Below are 7,138 nucleotides of genomic sequence, written 5' to 3'. Positions count from 1 at the left end.
TATCATTTGGGAAGGCAATCTGATTATTATTATTTATTTTGTGCCTGCCTGTCAAGGTTTCTTTGTTAGACTACCCGTACTTGATTATAAACCAAATCCCCCCGTCTCCTGCTACGTTATTGAAGGGGTTTCAAAGAAAATTGGACTGAATAACTGCATCATCTATTTTTTTTTGTTTGTTTTTCTGCAACACTTCTTGTTGTAATTCATCCAAACAGGTTGATTTCCCCTCTGAAATATTATCAATAAATTAAGTCTACAAACATTCCAGTTAGTTTTCTCTCTACTCTACTCTTCTTCTTTTTAAGCTTTCTGTGGTTCCCAGGGGCTATTACTAATTTCTCCAATATTAGGACAGGCTCGCTTTCAAACAGCCTGCAGTGTTTTGGAGGGTTGGCGAAGGAAAAAGAAAAAGGGAAGAGCTTTGCTTTCATTATCTTGTGAAATGTTAAGATGTCAAATTTCTCATTCTGACTGCCTTTTGGACAGAGCACATGTTCTTATCTTGCATGCTAATTAGAAAAGTTTACCTTCAAGTTAGCTCATAAAGAAAAATTGCTAACTTTTCTTTGCTATTTCAGGGCAGTCTTTCTGAGATGGCTTCCTTGTTTTATGACATCCAAGTTGTAAAGGTGTGTTAGCATTATGACAGGTTTCAGAGTAACAGCCGTGTTAGTCTGTATTCGCAAAAAGAAAAGGAGTACTTGTGGCATCTTAGAGACTAACCAATTTATTTGAGCATAAGCTTTCGTGGGCTACAAGCCCACTTCATCAGATGTATTCAGTGGAAAATACAGTGGGGAGATTTATATACACAGAGAACATGAAACAATGGGTGTTACCATACACACTGTAAGAAGAGTGATCAGGCAAGGTGAGCCACCATCAGCAGGAGGGGGGGCAGGAAGGAGGAGGACTTTGTAGTGACAATCAAGGTGGGCCACCCCCAGCAGTCGACAAGAACATCCGAGGAAGAGTGTGTGTGTGTGTGGGGGGGGGAATAAACATTGGGAAATAGTTCCACCCTGTGCAATGACCCATCCACTCCCAGTCCCCATTCCAGCCCACATCAGTTGTATCCAGGGGGTGGCAGTTCTTCAGCAGGGAGGCTTCAAAGGCGGACTCCGAGGGGAGACTGCTGGGTTGGAATTGGTTTGCAAACTGGATGCAATTGATGTGGGCTTGAATGGGGACTGGGAGTGGATGGGTCATTGCACAGGGTGGAACTATTTCCCCATGTTTATCCCCCCCCCCCCACACACACACACTCTTCCTCGGATGTTCCTGTCGATTGCTGGGGGTGGCCCACCTTGATTGTCACTACAAAATCCTCCCTCCTCCTACCCCCTCCTGCCCCGCCCTCCTGCTGATGGTGGCTCACCTTGCCTGATCACTCTTCTTACAGTGTGTATGGTAACACCCATTGTTTCATGTTCTCTGTGTATATAAATCTCCCCACTGTATTTTCCACTGAATGCATCTGATGAAGTGGGCTTAGCCCACGAAAGTTTATGCTCTAATAAATTGGTTAGTCTCTAAGGTGCCACAAGTACTCCTTTTCTTTTTGTGTTAGCACTGTAATCGGAGTGTACAAAGTGCCTTGATGCTAAAGTTCCTCAAAGTAGGGCCATATGTTGACCAATATCCATGCCAACAATTGCCATTATTAACATCAATGGTCTTTAATAGTAAAAACAACAGCATTTGGGTGAAACCCTGGCCTCAATGAAGTCAATGGGGTCAGAATTTCACTTAGTCTCTACTACTTCTGTATGTCTTTTAGAGTATGAGGGTATGCTCCACAAAGCAACTTAACTTGGATAACTTAATCTCCAGATGTAGGATCCTCCGTTCCCTGCACAGCACCACTGCAATGCACAAAACTCCTGCTTGGCTGTTGCCTAGCCCTATAGGCACCTAAATACACTAGGAACCAAACGTTTTGCTGTAAAAGTTCTCTAGGCACTGCCTACGTTTTTAGACTCTGGGGCATGTGCACTGCTGCCTCCCACTAGGCGCCCAGGTGCCTAAGCCCCAGTGTGATTTCACAAGCCTGGAGAAGGCATTCGTCCCCCTAAGTCGTGAGTGGGACCCAATCTGGTAAGTGGCCTTTGAGCATGCTCATGGATCAGGCCCCATTCAAAATCTGGCCTCTGGAAGAGGTAGTGGTGCCTATGTTGTTGCTTTTAGACCAGGGTTTAGGGCATTCACCTGGGATGTGGGAGACCTGGGTTCAATTCCCTCTCTCTCCTACTTTTCAGGCGGGTGTTTGAACTACTGAGCTATGGGGTATTCTGATTTAGGGCTCTCTCAGCTTCTCCTGTTGAAGCTGTTCTTCTGTGAATAAATAATGAAAGACTGGTTTGGAGCAGGGGGACTGGACCCAGGGTCTCTCATCTCCATGCCCTAACCACTGGGGTATGGTGTCATTCCCCCCTCTCTCTGGTCCAATGACTGTTTAAGTATTTATCCTCAGTGAAACAGTCTCTGAGGGCAAGAGAGAGAGAGAGAGAAAATGACTCTGAGACAACCCTGCCACGTGGACTGCCCCCAGGTTGGGGACCCTGGTGTTCTAGGGTCCATGGCTTTGGGACAGTCCTGCTATGCTTGGGCTTCCAGGGTCTCTGCTGAGAACCTGGGAACCCTGGCTCTGACCAGGGTTTGGCTCCCAGCTCCATAGCAGGGAGCCTGGAAGCTGTGAGAACCCGGGTTTGAGCTGCTTACCGTTTCCAAACATCCTATTGTAGATCAAGAAGTCCTAGGATGGGCTTCCCAGTCCCAGGGTCTGTGGCTTTGGAGCAGGCTGCTCTGGACTGGGGACCCCTGAGCCTCCAGACTCCTGGGCCACATGGCTTTTTGGGTTGGCCACTGGCTTAGGAATTTGGAAGCCCTGGGGTTCCTGGTCTGGGGTACTCCAGGTGATGGAGCTACACCAGAGCCACACATCTAGGAGCCCCTGGCAGCTGCTGCATGAAATTGTCATTTCCCATGATCCAGAAAACCCATGTCTCTACTACACCAGTGGTTTTCAACCTTTTTTCATTTGCGGACCCTTAAACATTTTCAAATGGAGATGCAGGCCCCTTTGGAAAACTTACACATAGTCTGCAGACCCCCAAAGGTCTGCGGACCACACGTTGAAAACCACAGTACTCTCAACCTCTGTAGGGGAAACTGGCTGTGGTGTCAGAGGAGCCATCTGGTGCTCCAGAAAGGACTGCCTTTTAGCTTCCAACCCTCTGTGGGATTGTCCGAGCCCTCATGCAGGACGCAGGCTGCTTCTGCGGCTTGCCTTCAGGCTGTCTTCGTCACGCCAAGTTGCACAACTGCTACTGCAGCTATCTTTGTGGTTTTTAGCAAAGTTCTTCCCGCTCCCCCAGTAAGACTTGTTTGGGAGAGCAAGAAGTGCACAGTCACCTCTATTCACTCATGAGCAGGCATCTAGGGCTGAGGCTTGTGTTGGCCGTTCTGCTGTCCGTGTTCACCTAGCACTTTCTGGGGTTGTACTGCTTGCTAAACTCCCGCAAGTGGGACTAGGGGAGGTTACTTGAAGAAATAAAGGTTGTTCTTTGAGATGACCCTCTGCATATTCACACTCCCCACCCGCCTTTCTAGCATCTTCAGAGTCTGAGGCTAGGACTTTCCAAATTAATGGAAGGAACTGAGGGTGGCTGGAGCTGCTCCCGCTTCTGTACTTCAGAATCCTCCAGGATGGGAAGGGGAAGGAGGGGTGGGTGGCTGTGTCACAAGGTGACAAAAAGGGAGATGAGTCTCAGCCTCACCTGTGCCACAGGCAACTCTCCTTCCCACGTGGGGAAAACGACGACCACGTGACCTAATCAGGCCTCTGGGCTAAGAAGAGGCCGGGGGAGGAAAAAGGAAAAGGGGTAGCAGGTGGCTACCTGGAGAAGAGAGCTGAAGGCTCTGAGGAGCTAGAGGTCTCTGGAAGATTCTAGCCACTGGGAGTGCCTGCTTGGGAAGGAGCAGGGAGCACCCCAGAGCAGCTGAGGGGAGAGAGGAAAAGGAGCCTGGAAAGGGTGAAAGCTGAAACTGGAGGGGTGGGGCAGAGGAATTAGAAGACAGGCCCCTGGGGAAGGAGGGCCTGGGCTCAGTCTGAGACTGGGGCAAAGACTTTGTGTTTTGAACTTGGACTAAAAGACTCTGCTACCCTGGGGAAGGGGTGGACTTACTTAGCTGGAGGGCTGAGTCCCTGCAGCAGCCAAGCCAGGCTCTGTGGTTTCTGAGGAGCCCTGAAGAAGGGGTAAATGGAAGCAGGGGTGCTGAAAGGCTGCCCTATGACATGAGGGGGCACTCTTTAGGCAGTGACCCTGGTCCAGGCTCCCATAGATACCGTGTTCTTGAAGCTGGTGTGTTGGTGCCTTGATCCCAGCAGTGTGAATGTGCAGAGCTCCTCTCTAATAACCCCAGTTACAGGTCAGTAACACTAATTTTTTTCTTGTATGTTTGTTATAGTCTGTATCTCAGGGGAACACCCAGCGCCCCTATCTTCATCCTTGTAATATGATTGTGTGGTATCCAATGCAAAGTTTGTCATGTTGGGTGTCTTTGGAAGGCTCATGCTGCACTGAGCATTGTTGTTATAGGTTGTAATTTCATGTATATAATTATGAGGCTGAAAATGTGTCGTCATGGCTTAAAACAAGCCCAGGCAAAACTCCAGGAACAGAGGGGTAGTTCACCCCTCATCAAGACATGTAGGGGACAAACCCAGCCCAGCCTCACAGGAACAAAGGACACTGGCAGCAAAAAAGGATCTGTTGGACTCTCGAGTGAGTCACCCTCCCTTCCCTTGGTCAGTCAGGGACTACAATGAGGTAATGCTCACCTGACCCTGAAGGGGGGGGCAAAGCCAAGAGGGAAGAAAGAACACAATAAAAGGGAGAGACATTTGCCATGCTCTTCCTCTCTCTTCCACCTCCATCTACAAACCCCATGTCCAAGCGACTAAAGCGCTGATCAAAGGGGAGAGCCTGACTGAAGAGCAACCAGCCAGCCTGTGGTGAGAAGCATCTAAATTTGTAAGGGCACTGACAGTGTTCAGATCGGCTTAGAATGCATTTTGCTTTTATTTCCTTTGACCAAATCTGACTTGTTGTGCTTTGACTTATAATCACTTAAAATCTGTCTTTGTAGTTAATAAATGTGTGTGTTTGTTTTACATGAAGCAGTGCTTTTGGTTTGCAGTGTGTCAGAGACGCCCCTTGGGACAACAAGCCTGGTACATATCAATTTCTTTGTTAAATTGATGAACTCATATGAGCTTGCAGCATCCAGCAGGCATAACTGGACACTGCAAGACAGAGGTTCCTGGGTTGTGTCTGGGACTGGAGATATTGGCTAGTGTCATTCGGTTGCACAATCCAAGCAGTGGCTGGCCAAAAGTGCTCACTCACGTAGCTGGGAGCAGCTTACATGTCAGAGACTGTGTGTGAATAGCCCAGGAGTGGGGGTTCTCACAGCAGAGCAGGGTAAGGCTGGCTCCCAGAGTCGAGGATTGGACCTAGCAGATCTCTGGTCCAGATAACACCAGGGGAACGTCACAATGTTGCTTGAACTAGGGCAGCTAATCCTCTGCCTTAGCAGTAGCTCTGTACCAGAAAACAATTTTGATCTCTGGCCAGGTCACCCTTTGGGGGTAAACTAGCGTTTATGCCCAGTATTTCCCAGGCTCAATAGTCTTTCTGAGGTCTTCTGTCTCATCCTTCTGGTGAGGCTGTAGGGGAATCTAGTCCACCTCTCTGTCCTGGGTTCCAGTGCAGCAACCCTGTAGCAAGTGGTTAAGCTCTGTCTGGTCAGACCTCTTGCTTAGTTCCTGGGCTTCTTCCTACAATGCATCCAACTTGTCCGGGGGCTCATATTAGAGTAGAAGTCAGCCCTTGTCTCAGCCCTTAAGGTAACAAATGAAAACAAACTAAATGAGTGGAAATAGAGTGGCTTCAGCGGTCTGTCCAACTGCTATGTGCTCAGACTCCAGTGAAGGTAGCTTGGGTCTCTGTGGTACTCCTGTCTGGGACCCTGGGAACAGAGCTGCTCCCTTAAGGCTCCTTCTCTTTCTCCAAGCCTGGCATGCCTCACAGGTACTGTGGGGTGGGGCTGCTTGCCTGGTGTGGGGTTTGTACACCCTGTCACACTTACAGTTTGCAGCTGTATCAGCCCTAGCAGTTGCTTTTAGTCAGCTCTATTTCTGTGGTGAGGATGATAAGCCACTAAGAACAGCACCCACTGGGGAATGTGGGTGGTCAGTCGGGCTCCTCAGTCAAGTGTCAGTCACCACCGGGAACTTCCCCGGTTAATATTCTGCATTGCGTTGCCACCCATCCAGTTTTCACCTGAACAGTCCTGGTTTCGGCTTATGTGTTCAGGTGCCATTTGACAGGTGACTGATTTTTTGACCCAGGGGTGGGACTCTGGGGGAAGAGGCAGAGAAGGGGGCAGGGCTTTGGGGGTCCAGTTACCAGCTATTAGAAAGGTGACAACCCTAATTTTGCAGGAGGTTTAAATCCCATCAAACTTCTTAATGTTATAATGACCCTAATCTCCTTCCTCGGCAAAACCAAATTATTTATAAACCCATTCAGTTTCTTTCCCCACTGAAAACACTAGGGCCTGATTCAACTGCCACTGAGGGAATCTTTCCCTTGACTTCAGCAAGAGATGGATCTGCCCCTTAACTAGTTGACCTGTGTTCTGCTGCTCTTGTTGCATTTCTCGTTCCACTCGGGCTGTTCTCTGGACTTGTGAAACCGAAAGCTTGTTGAGGTACTATAGCATTTCAAAATGAGCTGGCTTCTGACACCTTGTCATCTGATGATGATAAAGAATCACAGTGAGAGTCACTTTCTTCTAATGCTGAGCAAGGAACTTTACTAGAGTCAAGGAAAACATTAGACAGTTGACCATTTTGCTCTGTGAGCTAGGCTGTGCCATTTAGGTGCAGCTTGTAATGCGGGGGAATGCAGAGCCACACTACCCCAGGGAGAGTTCCAGAAGCTCTGGGAAGGAATTATTTTGTCCCGTTTTGCCATTTACACAAGGTGAAATCTCCGATATTTTCCTAATATCTAAACTAAATCTCCCTTGATGCAAACTAAGCCAATTACTACTTGTCCTCCCCTTG

The sequence above is a fragment of the Lepidochelys kempii genome, chromosome 4 (genome assembly GCF_965140265.1).
Source record: "Lepidochelys kempii isolate rLepKem1 chromosome 4, rLepKem1.hap2, whole genome shotgun sequence".
In the NCBI taxonomy this organism is placed as follows: domain Eukaryota; kingdom Metazoa; phylum Chordata; order Testudines; family Cheloniidae; genus Lepidochelys; species Lepidochelys kempii.
This window is presented reverse-complemented; position numbering follows the sequence as displayed.